Source organism: Topomyia yanbarensis, chromosome 2 (genome assembly GCF_030247195.1).
Source record: "Topomyia yanbarensis strain Yona2022 chromosome 2, ASM3024719v1, whole genome shotgun sequence".
Taxonomy (NCBI): Eukaryota; Metazoa; Arthropoda; class Insecta; order Diptera; family Culicidae; genus Topomyia; species Topomyia yanbarensis.
In genome coordinates, this window is record NC_080671.1 from 227,871,296 (window position 1) to 227,889,926 (window position 18,631).

Genomic DNA, 18,631 nt, shown 5'->3' on the forward strand with positions numbered 1-18,631 from the left:
TATTGTGATTGTCAATCATAATAATCCAACGACTTGATAGTTTACCTCCTGTTGGGTTGCGACGGATCAATAAATTAAATAAATTAAATAAATATATCTAGATTGAATATGGTCTAAGCGTATCTTTAATTTTCGTAAGTCCTGCATCCCGCCAAAATTGAATTTCTCCGTCAGTCTCCGGGGACCAACAAATTCGAATCCATTGCATACATCCGGTTAGATTTGTTACACCGAACCAGTTAAATTGGCAAGATCCTAAAATGTATCTGCTCACCGATCAGCATCGTGCAGGAAACTACGAAATGATTTTGAGCAATTCTTACCTTGAGCACTTCGACAGGAATGCCATGGACCATTTTGTTTGTTTTGGTTTGCATAAAATGAAAATGGCGGTTATGTTTTCGGGAAGATGGTACAGGATGTCACATTGTTCCAACTATACGTACTGTTGCAATATTTCTTCGATAAAACCGATAAAACAAACTGATATGAAGAAGAAAAACATAAATAACGTAGTGGGCAAAGGTTTTGATTCGGTTCAGTCATAGCTATTTTTATCGCTAGTTTCGAGATTAAAAAGTGTCCCCAAGTGTTCGAATCGGAAGATTCATGGTGAAGTTCAGCCTTTTCTCTCCTTTCATCGGGCGCCAAAGAATCAGGATGCTCGTTCCGATCTTTATGTTTACTTGTTTTATGGGTCGTGGAAGCCTTGTTCAATTTGACTATAAAACTAATACACTCAAAAGTCACGAATGTTCCCACCTTTCTTTCCCTTCATCTTAGTTTTCGGGTGCTTGTGGTAACGAAGTGATACATTAGGCCATGTGTCAAAATCGCTTCACAAGCGCCACGCTCGGTGAGATGGCGCATTTTACATAATTTAAATCGACCGTTTTTTCTGTGGGCGATGAAAATTCTTCTCGTGTTACGTCTGTTTGTCTGTGGTAGCAGTATAAACAAAAGAAAACAAGGAACATTTTTTTTGGATCGACCCTAACGCGACGGTTTAGATGTTGGCATAGAAATCATGGCGGCATAGCAGATACTTGCTCACACCAAAGGCCTTAGTATAAAGGTACGCAAAGAGTGTGCAGAAAGTGAAGCCGAAAAAAGTCTACCTATCGAGCAAAATTAGAATCCAACTTTGCTGCAGAGATATCAGAGATGGATTCCAATTGTGCTCGATAGGTAGACTTTTTTTGACTTCGCTCTTTACGCAACTGTTCTCTATAGACTGTGGCTCACACCACTCATGAGTATAGACACTCATAGTAATAGACCAGCGAAGGTACTTTTATCGAGCCAAACGAACTGTCAAAATCCGGAGCCAAACGAGCATGACGTCACTCAATGCAAACAAGCAGAACAAGTATTGCGATTTTAGTTAAAAAATATATTTTGTTATTCACAGTAGGCTTCACTTTTCGTGTTCGTATTAGTATTTCACAATGTTATTTAGAAAGATATTTATTGTGTTCAATATAACTACACAAAAAGCATTTTACTTATGCTCTTTTTCATCAATTTTGTGTTTCTGAAGAAATTGGATTTTTTCTTTCTTTTCTCAATTTCTTGTTGCTCAGTATCAAACATAGAACTTCTCTTTTGATTCATATATTGAACCACTTGAAAAATTATTTTGATAAAAACAGATGATCGAATACAGTCGAGGACGTTCGAGCTTGCACATTTTTGGGTGATGCCAGTTTAACATGCTTGTTTTTCTAGTTGCCAGTTTTGCGGTTTTTACATCCGCGAGTCTATTACTATGAGTGTTTATACTCATGAGTGGTGTGTTCTTACATGTAAGATTCATCTTACGAATGCTAAAGCGCCGTCTTAGCCCTACCTGTATATGCTACATTGATATTAGCCAGCAAATGACATTAGCCTGCCCAGTTAAGCTCAGCCGGAAATGAACCGGAATTCTGGCTGGTTCCAGTTCGTATTCCGGCTCCAGTGACACAACCGATTCTAGTTAGAATCGGTTGTTGCACTGGAACCGGAATACGAACTGGAACCAGCCAGAATTCCAGTTCATTTCCGGCTGAACTTTACTGGGTGTGCACGCAGACAAAGTCGACCAGCAAGTCGACATAATTTGACTTTTTCTGTGAGCCGTGTTTACAAACATTGCTTCACAGCTAAATGGCAGTGTTGGTAAACACGGCTCACAGTAAAAGTCATGATGTCGACTTCGTCAGCGTGCACAGCCTAATTTATCGCCCCACTAAAAATAGATACACGCAACCGTAAAATAGCCTACAGAATAAGTTCTTTTAACTTATTGCGCACTTCCCACCAACCTGGACTCCGCACTTTTAAAGTGCAAGTGATCTCAAAACTGCGAGCTGTCAAAAAACATGTATTTCAAGTGATAGAGATGGTACTTTCATAGACAGACTAGTCGAACTAACCGGTCTATGAGAAGAATTTAATGGAAGAATGGTAAGTGCGCAGTGCGGTTAGAATCCAGTTTTTTAGTGCCACAAGCAATAAATTTAGGTACTTTTGAGCAGTGCATCGCTTTCGCACTTATTAGTGTTGTCAAAAACAAAACGAGAGATTCGACTCAGTCGAGGTCTTCCGTGCAGTAAGGTACTTTTGAGTTGTTTGGGGGTATACTCAAAATTAGGTAAATTCAACTTAAATTTAGGTAAATAAAACTCAAGGTTGAGTTATTATTTTTGCCGTAGTTAAATGGAAATTACCTTCAACACGGTTTACCTAATTTTACATTCCTGCATGATACCATGAGATTGAGTCAAAAGTCCTGAATTTTAGGTAGTTCTTCGGTGGCGAATTTTAATTTTTTAGAATTTTAATTATAATAACAGGAGAATTTAAACAGAATTTCATTGAAATTACAAAAGTGAAAGATGTGTTGTTGTACCGAATTCCGCGAATCAAATTGCGCTGATTCAAATGTCGCGCACGGGTGCTTCAAATTCCACGCAGTGCATTATTTAGCAGAAATCCAACAAATGTGGAAAATTAACATTAATTTTAGATTTCATTTATTATGAACAACATATCACCGAAAAGCTACCTAAAATTAAATCGCTTCGCTGCTATAGCAGGCTATGTGATGAAATTTACCCGCTTTGTCTATCTACAAAAGCAAAAATTGATTCATTCTACCCAGTGTGTGAAACGTAAAAAACCAATGAGTGGTAATGCAAAGCAAGAGTATATCCCGTTGCGGATGAACTGCGTTGCTGTTGACTTCTCGAAATGTCCGGTAAGACCATCGATTCGTGAAGTGGAGCAATTGTTGAAGGTGAACATGTAGCTCAACATAGCAGAAGTTAGTGCTGTGTAATTCCATTATTTACGTCATGCGGTACTAATTACGTTCAAAAACATTTGTCAAGCAGAATCATTCGCCTCGCAGAACAACTTGAAACACGCTGTCAAATGTAATGATATTTTATACAGTACCCCAACGTATATTGATAATGACAGTATTGAAATAATGCTACATGTAAGATAAAAGATTTCATGGTCACCGCAACATGTTTATTTTGTGGACTTGTTGATTTTTCTCGGTGAATGGAGATGCGTGATATAAGTTTATGCGTCCGATGATGGCTGAAGAACAGTAAGCCGTAACGTTACGTGTAAAACTGGGAAAATTTGCTGTTTCATTTTCATTGAGAAAAATCAACAAGTCCACCAAATAAAGCTACATGACCTGACGCCACGTACTAGTTCCTCCGCTATCAAACAACTCAAGTTAAAATACGGGGAGGTAGATAGCATTAAGGAAGGCACTTGGAGTAGACACAGACAAACAGACGTAACACGAGAAGAATTTTCATCGCCCACAGAAAAAACGGTCGATTTAAATTATGTAAAATGCGCCATCTCACCGAGCGTGGCGCTTGTGAAGCGATTTTGACACATGGCCTAATGTATCACTTCGTTACCACAAGCACCCGAAAACTAAGATGAAGGGAAAGAAAGGTGGGAACATTCGTGACTTTTGAGTGTATTAGTTTTATAGTCAAATTGAACAAGGCTTCCACGACCCATAAAACAAGTAAACATAAAGATCGGAACGAGCATCCTGATTCTTTGGCGCCCGATGAAAGGAGAGAAAAGGCTGAACTTCACCATGAATCTTCCGATTCGAACACTTGGGGACACTTTTTAATCTCGAAACTAGCGATAAAAATAGCTATGACTGAACCGAATCAAAACCTTTGCCCACTACGTTATTTATGTTTTTCTTCTTCATATCAGTTTGTTTTATCGGTTTTATCGAAGAAATATTGCAACAGTACGTATAGTTGGAACAATGTGACATCCTGTACCATCTTCCCGAAAACATAACCGCCATTTTCATTTTATGCAAACCAAAACAAACAAAATGGTCCATGGCATTCCTGTCGAAGTGCTCAAGGTAAGAATTGTTCAAAATCATTTCGTAGTTTCCTGCACGATGCTGATCGGTGAGCAGATACATTTTAGGATCTTGCCAATTTAACTGGTTCGGTGTAACAAATCTAACCGGATGTATGCAATGGATTCGAATTTGTTGGTCCCCGGAGACTGACGGAGAAATTCAACTTTGGCGGGATGCAGGACTTACGAAAATTAAAGATACGCTTAGACCATATTCAATCTAGATATATTTATTTAATTTATTTAATTTATTGATCCGTCGCAACCCAACAGGAGGTAAACTATCAAGTCGTTGGATTATTATGATTGACAATCACAATATATTTAGATTGCGTCAGGATACAGTTCCGTAGAAGACCAACACATCGAACATACTTTGCACTCAAGACAGAAGCAAAGATTTCGTTGAAAGGGAAAGTAGTGTCATGTACAGTTCACAACAAGTCGTCGTCAAGTTCGCACGCTTTTATCGTTCGATCCAGGTGCAGTGCGCGATATTTCATTTAGTTTTTTATTAATTCAGCTTTTCGTGTGTGTACATCAATCATAATGAGTTGCGAAATTTGCACTTTCGACACTTCCGCCGATACAGTTATGTGGACGTGTATAGGTTGCCCAAGAAAATTCCACGCCGCTTGCATTGGAGTGACTGTTCCGAGGGGATCACTGCGGAAGAAGGACAAGAGGGTGGACATCAACTCGTATCTATTACCGTGCTGTGAATCATGTCAAGAATTGATGCAGGCCAAGATTGAGTTCAAAGGGCTTATTGAACAACAACAACTTCTGGAATCACAACTGCAAGCCAATACGGAAGTAATGCACCGGCTCGCGTTTCAACTGGAGAAGCCTAACATAGTTCACGAAGCGTTCGATGGCCTAGAAATTTTGCTTACAACAATAAAACAGGAATTGATAGCAATAAACAAAAACAGTAGTTTGACTGGAAGTGTTGTTGCCATTAAAAATCACATTACCTCGCTATTCGATACAGCAATGACGACAACGAAAAATAATGTCTATAGCACGCTGAAAACGGTAACGTCAGAGCTATCAGCTGAACTGCGCACCATGAATGATGAAATAAACCAGCTTAATCAACTGTCTCTGGACACAGCGGCTAGTATTACTATGACGTCAAACCCGACGCTGGGGATTGATATTCTTGACGAGCTTAAGTTTCTGTCAGCGAACATATCCACCAGTCAAAACTTCACTAATTCTGCGCTAACTATTGATATCCTCGACGAACTTAAGGCGCTTTCATCAAACATAACGGCAAGTCAAAACGCTACATCATCGCTTGGTTCATGCCCCAGTTTTGAAGCCGAATTAAATAACGACAAAAATATCGATAACTCAGGTTGGCGCTTTTTGGGTACAAGGAAAGTATGGAAAGCAGACTGGAGCGATTACGATGCACGCAAATTAAGAAACCTGAACCAGCAAAAACAGGCCGAAAAGGCTAGAAGACGTAAAAAAAGATCGAGGCGAAATAATAATAATAACGTTAATAAAAAAAACAAAAGCACCACAAATTTTCCTCGACCTGATCAAGAGCAAGCAGCGCGCCACTCACGACAGCCAGTTAATAGTAACCATACGAGTAATACCAATCGCAGAATCACATTTAGGGCCGGCAACACCCACTATAACAAAAACCATACGAGTAGTCACTACAACAATAGTTTCCTGCCACCGGATAGAGTGCTTCTTGCGGCTGCAAAAGATCATTTCTCAGGACCCCCCACGAACTATAGGCCAACAATTCAGTTTCAAAGAGGACCGACATTGAATCCCTATCCAGTGGATGATTTACCACGGTCGACGATGCAAATGCACCCAACATCGGAGCGCTCGTCAACAGTTTTGTGTAAGGCGTGCCATTCTCAACATTCGTGTTTTCGACGACATTGACGCATTCCCTAGAAGAAGGAAATGACGAGGACACCGCAGTTTGCCAAGATTCGACGCCATTTGAACGACAACAAAAAGAGGTAATCTCGATTCCTCAAGTAGAGTCGTCAGTAGAAATTTTAATTTACTGTCAAAATTTTAATAGAATGAAAAGTGCATCGAAAATGAATGAAATTCACAAGAATATTTTAAATAGCTCCTATACAATTATTTTGGCTACAGAAACTAGTTGGGACGAAAGTGTTAGAAGTGAAGAAGTTTTCGGGAACAGCTACAATGTGTTTAGAGCTGACCGAGACATTCATATGTCTGAAAAGAAGTCAGGAGGGGGAGTTTTAATAGCAATTACATCAAAATTTAATGCAGAAATCATTACTACAAGGAAATTTAAAGAATTTGAGCATGTGTGGGTTAAAACCCATCTGGCAGGTGAAACACATATATTTGCCTCTGTGTACTTCCCCCCAAATAATGCCCGCAAAGATACATTTGAAAAGTTTTTTCTTATTGCCGAAGACATTATAACCAAGCTCCCCCCAGAGGTAAAAGTTCATATTTATGGTGACTTCAATCAACGAAGCATTGACTTCTTTCCAGACACTGAAAATGAAAGCATTCTACTTCCAGTCGTTGGGGATAACGAAACTCTGCAGGCCATATTTGACAAAACTGCAAGTTTAGGACTTAACCAAATTAATCATGTTAGAAATCAGCAAAACTGTTATTTAGATTTATTATTCACAAACATTCTTGAAGACTTCTGTGTCACCGAATCATTAACTCCACTATGGAAAAATGAAGCGTTTCATACAGCAATAGAGTTTTCTGTATTTGTACATGATAACAAAAGACCCGATGACTGCGAGTACGAAGAGGCCTTTCAATTTCAATTGGCAAATTTTGACAACATAAAACAAAGACTAAGCAGTATAGATTGGCAAACGTTGTTTAGAAATGAAACAAGTATCGAAAATTCAGGGGACGTCTTTTACACAAAATTGTTTGATATAATAGTTGAACAAGTACCACTGAAAAAAATTAGGCGACAAGGCAACACAAAATATCCAGTTTGGTATAACGAGCAAATTAAAAATTTAAAAAATCGTAAACAAAAGGCCCACAAAAAGTATAAAAAAATCAGAAATGAAAGGAACTTATTTAACTATTTGGACATTTGCGATCAACTAAACCTATCCATTGAAATAGCATTTGAAGAGTATAACTCAAAAACCGAACTTCAAATAAAATCTTGCCCAAAAAATTTCTTTAATCATGTTAAAAATAATTTAAAATCGGAAAACTTCCCTTCAAAAATGAAACTCAAAGAAAATGTCGGTGTCAATGCGGAACAAATCTGCAATCTTTTCGCAACCTTCTTTCAAGACATCTATACCACATTTTCTGAAGAAGATCGTGATCGCGAATATTTCGGTTTCTTCCCAGAATTCACCACAGACATTGGCGTCAATCATGTCAGTGTGCAAGATATTATGGAGGCTCTAAACAAACTAGATGCCTCCAAAGGTTCTGGACCTGACGGGATCCCACCCGTATTTATGAAGAACTTAGCGTTGGAACTCACAGCTCCTCTGTTTTGGCTTTTTAACATGTCGCTTGAATCTGGCATTTTCCCCAATTTATGGAAAAGCTCGTACCTGGTACCCATTTTTAAAAGTGGCAAAAAATCTGACATATGTAACTACCGTGGAATTGCCATTATGTCATGTATGCCTAAACTCTTTGAAGCAATCGTTAACGAAAAACTATTCAATCAAATCAAAAACAGAATTACTAACATGCAGCATGGGTTCTTCAAAGGACGTTCAACTAATACAAATTTACTAGAATTCGTTAACTACTCATTGATTGCAATGGAGAATGGAAACTACACTGAAGCTCTTTACACGGACTTTAGCAAGGCATTTGATCGTATCGACATACCCTTGCTATTATTCAAACTGAAAAAATTAGGAATTGAATCAGGTCTTCTCAAATGGCTCGAATCATATTTAACTAACCGTCAACAAATAGTTAGATTTAAAGGGAAGAAATCGAATCCCATTCAAGTCACATCAGGAGTTCCTCAAGGCTCCCATCTAGGCCCTCTTTTGTTCATTTTATTCGTAAACGACATATCATACATTCTCAAAAACATAAAAGTTCTTATCTATGCCGACGACATGAAGCTCTTTTTAGAAATTAGGAACGAACAAGACATAAAGATATTACAGGAAGAAATACATATGTTTTACCTCTGGTGTAACAAAAGCCTCCTGCAACTAAACGTAAAAAAATGTAATGCAATAACTTTTAGTAGGAAACGAAATACACCTGACATTTCAATCACTCTAGGAAATCAAGTGGTACAAAAGTGCGAAAGAGTTAAAGATTTCGGAGTCATTCTAGATTCAAAATTAACATTCATTGACCATTACAACACAATCATCAATAGAGCAAATAACATGCTTGGATTTATAAAGCGTTTTAGTTACAATTTTAATGATCCATATACAATTAAAACATTATACATCTCGTATGTAAGGTCAATACTGGAATATTGTAGCATAGTTTGGTCACCTTTCTCAATCACACATGAAGAAAGAATAGAATCAGTACAAAGGCAATTTTTATTGTTTGCACTTCGCAAAATAGGTTGGACACGATTTCCTCTCCCATCTTATAAAGCTCGCTGTATGCTCATTAACATCCAAACACTAAAAGAGCGCCGAGAATATGCAATGGTTTCATTTCTAAACGATATAATTTCGTGTCGTATTGATTCAGTCGAACTTCTATCTAAACTTAATTTTTATATACCTTCCCGGCAGTTACGAATCCGAAATACATTTATAACAAACAATTATCGTACAAATTATGCCAAGTTTGGACCATTAAATCAGATGATGGCAACTTACAACAAGCACTGCGAAGCTATTGACTTAACAATGACAAAAAGCAAATTAAAAAAATATTTCAATTCTATTCGCTTATAAAGAACATCCTAAAGTAGTTCTATGTAAACCAGATAGTGTTTAGTTTAGTTATTAGTATTTTATGTTTTAAGTGTATACTATATTTTATCGTTGTAACAAAACGGTCTACTCTTGTTTGACGACAATAAATAAATAAATAAATAAATAAATAAACTCGTATGCAGAATCATCGTGGCGAACCATCCGTTTAGAATTTTATAAAATTAAATTCTCCCATAGCCTACATGATGAGTTTTCCCTTACGGAAAACGTTAAAAATGAAATCGTTAATGCGAATTGATCCTGATATTGGCAAGGAAATTTTAGGGGTTGTGTCTCCGTGATCTTGATCCGATGATGACCTCGATAGAGCCGACTCTTTAAAAATAGACTAAATAAAATTAAGAGTACCTAATGTCTCCGGGATTCCAAAAGAGCGACGACAAAGAAGAGTAAATAGAGACAAAAATCAATCATACGCCCAATCGACGACACAAATTGATTTCTTCACACGAAAAGAAAAACAATTTTGGCGTTGCTTAATTTCCCGTAACAAATAATGGTTCTGTTGGGTTTTAAAAATGCAGTCGTAGCTCTGCAGTCTGCATTCTTTAAATTTGTCAATTGCAATAATTATGCCATGGAAAATTGAAGTACGTGACAGGCGATTTTTTTATTTCGCTCTTCAAATTTAGCAACTGCAACAATGCCCCTACCTTTCATCTACTATCTTGCAGTTGACAAGCGGTGTGGACATTGTTGCCAGTACTTCGGTTGAAAAAAAATTGTCCCCTGGTTGCCAGAATCGCATTTTGTGCAATGTGTTCAACAGATGTCGCTAGTATACCGTGGGCGATGATTTTTTTTAAATTTTCTTCGAGCTGTTACGTCTGTTTGTCTGTGGATTCAGTATGGAATCTTGCTCAAAGAAAACAACCGATTCCGACTCTATCGGTTGATGCATTTGAGCTGGAATTCATGCTGGAAGTCCGAACCGGTTCCGGACTAGTTTGATTGAGTAGAGGAATAACCGCTGTCAATTCTGTCAAACTCAGCCACAAAAAATGGGTGGGTAATGTCAGAGACATAACCGGAGTGACGTAGAATACACTTTAGACTGGTTATACAAATGCTACAATTTTGACTATCTTCTGATAGGTTGTATTAAAAGCAGTTATTTCGTTATTTCTAATGGCAATACCGAAATATCGATACACGTACATCGAAATCTAAAATATTCGAACATATTTATCTATATGGTAATCCTAAAAAGAGCATTTAATAAATGTTATTGTAAATTGAATCATTACACTAAACTGTCAACAAATCACACAAATGATAACTTTTTATTTCGTGCCATTCTACGACATGCCGACGATATTGTTCACAAGGGGCTCACGTACTATCCAAAGCTCTTGGCAAGCCACTTTCTGATGCTTGTAATAACAAAACTTCAATTCAATTCTTTGTTGATAAATGATGGCCCTGAAAAGGGCCTTTTGTTTGGGCAGTATTCGGAATTTAGTTGGAGCTAGTGTATTTGTGCCACCTGAGACGGCGTGCTCGTTGAACTTTTCTGACAGCTACAAACGGACGGCCGCTTCTTCTTGTGTCCTTTAACAATGTTCGGAAACATTTAGATCGACGTATATGGTACGACGATACAAACAAACTGATATTGAACAGCAGCATGCTAAGCTTTTATACCTGACCTTTTCGTTGGTCGATACACAAGCAAATTGTGTTGAACGCGTCGGAGTGCCGTAGCTGTAATGGAATACCTTGCTGTTAAAGTGTTGAAATTGGAAGGAAATGCTGCCCGTGACAACAAAAAGACGAAATTTCCCACGTCTTCAGCAGCTGGTGATTCGTAACCTCGAAAAGTTGAACAAACAAGTGACCATTGCTCAAAAACAAAACATCCAATCAGGAGTGCTGTCCAAGAAGACCGAAAAGAAAGCATAAATCGAACGCTGAAACTCGCAAATGAAATGCATATTGCTGTAAAAACTGTCTTTTTCAGGTCGATCACAAAATTTTTGATTATGAACAAAATTGAAATTGCGTATTTGAATGGGTCAATCGACGAACTGCATTTCTATCGAGCAAATTTACCCGCCAAAAACCATTTCTCGACAAGAAATTCTGTGCTGGAACAGCAATTTCTTTGCGATTTTGTCGTCTTTTGTACATACATAGTTTATTCACAGACAAACAGACGTAACAGCTCGAAGAAAATTAAAAAAAAATCATCACCCCCGGTATACTAGCGACATCTGTTGAACACATTGCACAAAATGTGATTCTGGCAACCAGGGGACAATTTTTTTCTAATCGAAGTACTGGCAACAATGTCCACACCGCTTGTCAACTGCAAGATAGTAGATGAAAGGTAGGGGCATTGTTGCAGTTGCTAAATTTGAAGAGCGAAATAAAAAAATCGCCTGTCACGTACTTCAATTTTCCATGGCATAATTATTGCAATTGACAAATTTAAAGAATGCAGACTGCAGAGCTACGACTGCATTTTTAAAACCCAACAGAACCATTTTTTGTTACGGGAAATTAAGCAACGCCAAAATTGTTTTTCTTTTCGTGTGAAGAAATCAATTTGTGTCGTCGATTGGTCGTATGATTGATTTTTGTCTCTATTTACTCTTCTTTGTCGTCGCTCTTTTGGAATCCCGGAGACATTAGGTACTCTTAATTTTATTTAGTCTATTTTTAAAGAGTCGGCTCTATCGAGGTCATCATCGGATCAAGATCACGGAGACACAACCCCTAAAATTTCCTTGCCAATATCAGGATCAATTCGCATTAACGATTTCATTTTTAACGTTTTCCGTAAGGGAAAACTCATCATGTAGGCTATGGGAGAATTTAATTTTATAAAATTCTAAACGGATGGTTCGCCACGATGATTCTGCATACGAGTACATGACACTACTTTCCCTTTCAACGAAATCTTTGCTTCTGTCTTGAGTGCAAAGTATGTTCGATGTGTTGGTCTTCTACGGAACTGTATCCTGACGCAATCTAAATATGTTGTGATTGTCAATCATAATAATCCAACGACTTGATAGTTTACCTCCTGTTGGGTTGCGACGGATCATTAAATTAAATAAATATATCTAGATTGAATATGGTCTAAGCGTATCTTCAATTTTCGTAAGTCCTGCATCCCGCCAAAGTTGAATTTCTCCGTCAGTCTCCGGGGACCAACAAATTCGAATCCATTGCATACATCCGGTTAGATTTGTTACACCGAACCAGTTAAATTGGCAAGATCCTAAAATGTATCTGCTCACCGATCAGCATCGTGCAGGAAACTACGAAATGATTTTGAATAATTCTTACCTTGAACACTTCGACAGGAATGCATTTCACATTTCTGGACCATTTTGTTTGTTTTGGTTTGCATAAAATGAAAATGGCGGTTATGTTTTCGGGCAAGATGGTAAGGATGTCACATTGTTCCAACTATACGTACTGTTGCCATATTTCTTCGATAAAACAATTCGATTAATTAATGTCGATAATGTAAAATATTAATTTTCTTAGTACATTTATAGTGATAATAAATCAAACGTATTTCTTACGTATGGTTTAATCACAACCAATCAACATCGAATATTACATATTGAACCAAACCTTCTTGGTTATCAGGTCATTTCATTTGTAGTAGGTGATCGAATCCGATTAAACTTATTTAAGAAGATCTGATGAAAGAGGACAGAAAACTGTGACCGAACTAATATCTGGAACTAAATCTTTATAGAATAAGATTAGCTTGTAAAAACTTTTCGATTGTGTGTGGTAAAAAACCCGGACCAGTGAAGAAAAATCAAATTTTAGACAATATAATCACATTTCATGTATAGACCAAGCATTCTAGTTATATTTTGCCATTATTGTAACTTTCCTAAAGTACGCATACAAATAAAGCGAATGCAGTGATCTTAATCATATATCGACACTATAAATATACGCAAAATCGAAAACAATTTTATATATGGACTTAGACGAGCTTGTGCAACGGTTTTTCGAGTGGGAGTGCATTCATTTAAGAATGAATACACTCCCACTCGAAAACCGAAGACTTTGTAGTATGTACCTATTAGTAGAATCTAAATACTATAGGCTGAGTGGAAATGAATTACGTGAAGGGGAAATCAATAAATGAATTGATCGAACGTAAATAATAAACATTCGTTGTGATATTTAGTAACAAATTAGATCTACCTACCTACACATTCGCCTCAAACAATAAACCAAAGCGCACAAAGCAAAATGAATCAACGCTGATGATGATGGATAGAGCGAAAGAGACAACTAATACCACGACACTATGTTAACCGTGTTTACAAATGGAGCTCGCATGTAAAAACTATTTTGTGTACGAATAATTGTACATAAAAGTGTGCTGGAAACGAGCACAACACAAAAGATAGCATAGTGTTTGAACGGACAAGCTCAGTACACTGGCTGTGAAAACACACAGCGCAGTGATCTGCTTCGCCTTCCGCTCAACAGGCAACTGAGCGGTTTCGGCGAAATCCGTCCGCTTAAATAGTCGATGATGACGTTATTCATAGAAGCGTAGCGCGCTAGGTACACAAATCGGTCGTGCTGGACTAGGGAAGCGCTATCTTCTGTGTGTAAATGCGCGATATTTTGACTAGGTTGTTCATTATTTAAATTTTTAATGCCATAATATCAAAAATCTTTGGGTTTATCTATTGGAATCTATTCTTAGAAGTATTTCGGGGCGATATGCGCAAAAAATTTGAAAATTTATCGTGAGATGGCTGAATTATATGCGTTTAAAATTGGACCACTTTTCGTTACATTCCATTTTTGTAGAATTTGCAACGTGCACCCCTATATCGAAAACAAAAACGTAGTCCTACGTCAAAACATAAACAAATAACGTAGTGGGCAAAGGTTTTGATTCGGTTCAGTCATAGTTATTTTTATTGCTAGTTTCGAGATTAAAAAGTGTCCCTAAGTGTTCGAATCGGAAGATTCATGGTGAAGTTCAGCCTTTTCTCTCCTTTCTTCGTGCGCCAAAGAATCAGGATGCTCGTTCCGATCTTTATGTTTACTTGTTTTATGGGTCGTGGAAGCCTTGTTCAATTTGACTATAAAACTAATACACTCAAAAGTCACGAATGTTCCCACCTTTCTTTCCCTTCATCTTAGTTTTCGGGTGCTTGTGGTAACGAAGTGATACATTAGGCCATGTGTCAAAATCACTTCACAAGCGCCACGCTCGGTGAGATGGCGCATTTTACATAATTTAAATCGACCGTTTTTTCTGTGGGCGATGAAAATTCTTCTCGTGTTACGTCTGTTTGTCTGTGGTTTATTTTTGAGTATTTTTGGAATTATCAAGTTGTCAATTTGCAACATTTTTTGAAAATATTGTTGAACTTTTATAAATGAAGGCACGAAAACGAGCGTTTGACGGTTGTCCTACTACCAGCATCAGAGAAGTAGCAGATCAGCATTTTTCGCTACATGGCCTGTACCAAACAGATCGCTCGTAAGTCCACCGGAGGAAAGGCTCCCCGCAAGTGGTTGGCAACGAAGGCCGTGTAAAAGTGCCCCAGTCACGGTTGGCGTTAAAAAGCCTCATCGCTATCGAACAGAAACTGTCGCCCTGCGAGAAACTCACAGCTATCAGCAATCGAGCGGGCCTAAATTGTGACCCAAAATAAACCACAAACTAACGGGTTCTTTTCAGGACCAGCCAATTAAACTCCAGTAAGATATAAATGAAATGTTCGGTTTCCATTGCATCACTTACGGCTTGAATTACTATTAATCTTGATTATGCTGTGCGGCGGGGGGCACCAGTTCTCATTACATTGGAAAATTTAGATTTGCGAGTTTTCCCACAAGTTTTTTAGCTGTGCTGTTTTCAAGGAAGTTGCAGTTGCATTCAAAATAATATAGTTTACTTCTATTGTCAGAGGTGGACCTTCCAACAAAAACTAGTCTGGCTCGCTTGGAATCGAATTGTACGGACCAACCACTACTTTCACAAAATCCGTTATTTTCAGCAATTGTACATTCTACAGAATTACTCACAACTATTTCCAATCATCGCAAAAATCGAAGGTTTTCATTCAGTACAACAGCAGATTTTCACGTTTAAAAAACAGGCAGCATTCTGGCCGAAAATTTTGAAACGGAGCACCTATAACGTTCGATTTTTTAAATTGAATCATTACACTAAACTGTCTGCAAATCACAAATAACTTTTGATTTTGTGCCATTCTACGTGAAAGCGACGGTATTGTTCACATTTGCTCACTTACCATCCAATGCTCTTGACAAGCCAATTCCTGATGCTTGTAATAACAAAACTTCAATTTCATTCTTTGTCGATAAATTAATGGCCCTGAAAAGGGCCTTTTCTTTGGGCAGTGTTCGAAATTTACTTGGAGCTTGTGTATATGGTAACAGTTTTGGTGCCATCTGAGACGGCGTGCTTGGCCAACTCTTCTGACAGCAGACAACGGACGGCGGTTTGAATTTCGCGGGAGATGCTGCTAACGAACTGATCGTGAACAACAGCATGCTGAGTTTTTATACCTGACTACAGCATAATGTAAGCTCGTCCTTTTTTGTGTTGCACTCAATATGTGTTCTTCGTAGCTCCACCCCTTCGTTGGTCGACCACATACTTTTGATAAAGAACAAAATTGAAATTGTGTTTCCAATACAGGGGTTATTGAACACTCAGGGTAAAAAGAGTAATATAATACGGCACCTTGGTAAAATGTTTGAGAATTGAAATCTTTTTTGAATGCGCCTAGTAAACATGAAACTGTAAACAAACACACAAATGATAACTTTTTATTTTGTGTCATTCTACGTGAAATCGACGATATTGTTCAACGCTCTTGGCAAGCCACTTTCGGATGCTTGTAATAACAAAACTTCAATTCGATTCTTTGTCGATAAATTGATGGCCCTGAAAAGGGCGTTTTGTTTGGGCAGTGTTCGGAATTTACTTGGAGCTGGTGTATTTGGTAACAGCATTTTTCCTTCACGTGATTCATTTGCACTCAGCCTATAGTATTTTGATTCTACTAATAGGTACATACTACAAAGCCTATTTATGAATGAATACACTGCCACTTGAAAAACCGTTGCAAAAACGCATCTAAGTCCATATATAAAATTGTTTTGGATTCTTGTATATTTATAGTTTCGATATATGATTAAGACCACTGCATCCGCTATATTTGTATGCGTACTTTAGGAAAGTTACAATAATGGCAAAATATAACTAGATCAAGCATTCTGGTCTATACACGAAATGTGGTTATATTGTCTAAAATTTGATTTTTTTTTCACTGGTCCGGGTTTTTTACCACACACAATCGAAAAGTTTTTACAAGCTAATCTTATGCTATAAAGATTTAGTTCCAGATATTAGTTCGGTCACAGTTTTCTGTCTTCTTTCTTCAGATCTTCTTAAATAAGTTTAATCGGATTCGATCACCTACTACAAATGAAATGACCTGATAACCAAGAAGGTTTGTTTCAATATATAATATTCGATGTTGATTAGTTGTGATTAAACCATACGTATGAAATATATTGGATTTATTATTACTATAAATGTACTAAGAAAATAAATATTTTACACTACTTAATGTCCTACGTCTGCAGCTCGTGCAACCCCATAGGGCTGCCCCTTGTAGTTTTTTGTGTTGTCCTCAATATGGGGCCATGCATAAATGACATAGCATTTTGGGGGGTAGGGTATACCAAATTTGTGACGAAGCTTGACGAGGGGGAGGGTAGGGTCAGAAGTTGTGCGACGTAGCATTAATTTTAAAACCCATTGTTTAGAGAAAACAATTTAATGATCCTCCATTTCCTAGAGAAATGAATTTAACTTCAAACAAGTTGCTTTTGATGCGGCTTTTCATGAGGTAAACTTTACGATTCGCGGAATTACAAGATCACAAAAATACGAAAAGATTTTGAATGCGGATTTAACTTGCTACATTAGTTAGCTAATGTTGCTAACTAGTAGCTGAATTAAATTTTCACTTCGAATTCAACCAAGCAAAATTTATTAATTTAGATGAACGAATGGTTCTTAGAATCATTGGCAACTGCACGATTGTGAACTGAGAGAACTTGTCTTCATGCTTCCCTTGAAATATAAAATTCAAAACAAAACTATCATCACTATATTTGTTATAAAATGGGCTTATTTTGCACGCAATTTGCTGTTATAATGAAAATGTTGATAAAAGTCGTCAAACATTTTGAAAGGACATGTATTTAAAATAATTGAACAGCATATGTATTTTTTTCATCTCCCGGGCGCTTTGCATGGGACGAGGAAGAGGGGGTAGGTAAATGCTACGTTTTTTACGAGGGGGAGGTTAGAATTTTGTGACCAAATGCTACGAGGGGGGAGGGAGGGGTCAAAAATCGCCGAAAAAAGCTACGTCATTTGTGTACGGCCCCTATGTGCTCTTCGTAGCTCCTCCCCTTCGTTGGTCGATACGCAAGCAAATTGTGTTGAACGCGTCGGAGTGCCGTTTACTTAGTTTACTCAGGACGACCACATATTTTTTGATAAAAAAACAAAATGGAAATTGTGTTTCCAATACGGAGATTATCGAACACTCAGGGTAAAGAGAGTAATGTAATACGGCACCTTGGTAAAATGTTTGAGAATTGAAACCTTTTTTCAATGCGCCTAGTAAAAATGTTTCCCACTTCACTCCAGTTTGTTTCTGACCATATTTGCAATTTGCGTACCGAAATAAATCATAATTTAGGGTGTAACCCAAATTGCTTTCCAGAGAGAAACAGTCCATGAAACAGAGAATGCAAACTTATTCTTTGAAATGATTTTAATGGCCCTGAAAAGGGCCTTTTTTATAATGATACAAGTGAGTTCTACCTTTTCAACTTCCAAATCCATACAAAGTGCGTCCCTGCCGCTTCAGATTATATACGACATTCATTCCGTGTTCAGTGTAGGTCACGGCATCTCGGATGACATTTTCCTGCGCACCATCAGCATTCGTAGATTAAATCGGAGATGCATTTTACACCACCACGACAAGCCAGACGCCGAATGGCGGATTTGGTAATTTCCTCGATTTTATCACAAAGAAGCTTGCGATGACGCTTGGTACGGGAACGCAAACATGATATCGCTCATTGTACCGTCCGGACGAGCATGTTGCTCGTGTGGTAAGCGAGCACCCACTGATACAAAACAAGCTCTCGTGACCTGTATATATAAAATTCCCGTATGTAATGAAACGCTTACATGCTCCTTTTTGACGGCT

At 37.8% G+C, this 18,631-nt stretch overlaps 1 protein-coding gene across 17 annotated transcripts in view; it reads left to right on the forward strand.

Moving 5' to 3' along the window:
* The window catches only part of LOC131682950 (uncharacterized), a 1,036,787-nt gene that overhangs the window by 767,261 nt on the left and 250,895 nt on the right, over positions 1–18,631 (forward strand). The gene's annotated exons all lie outside the window — the stretch shown is intronic.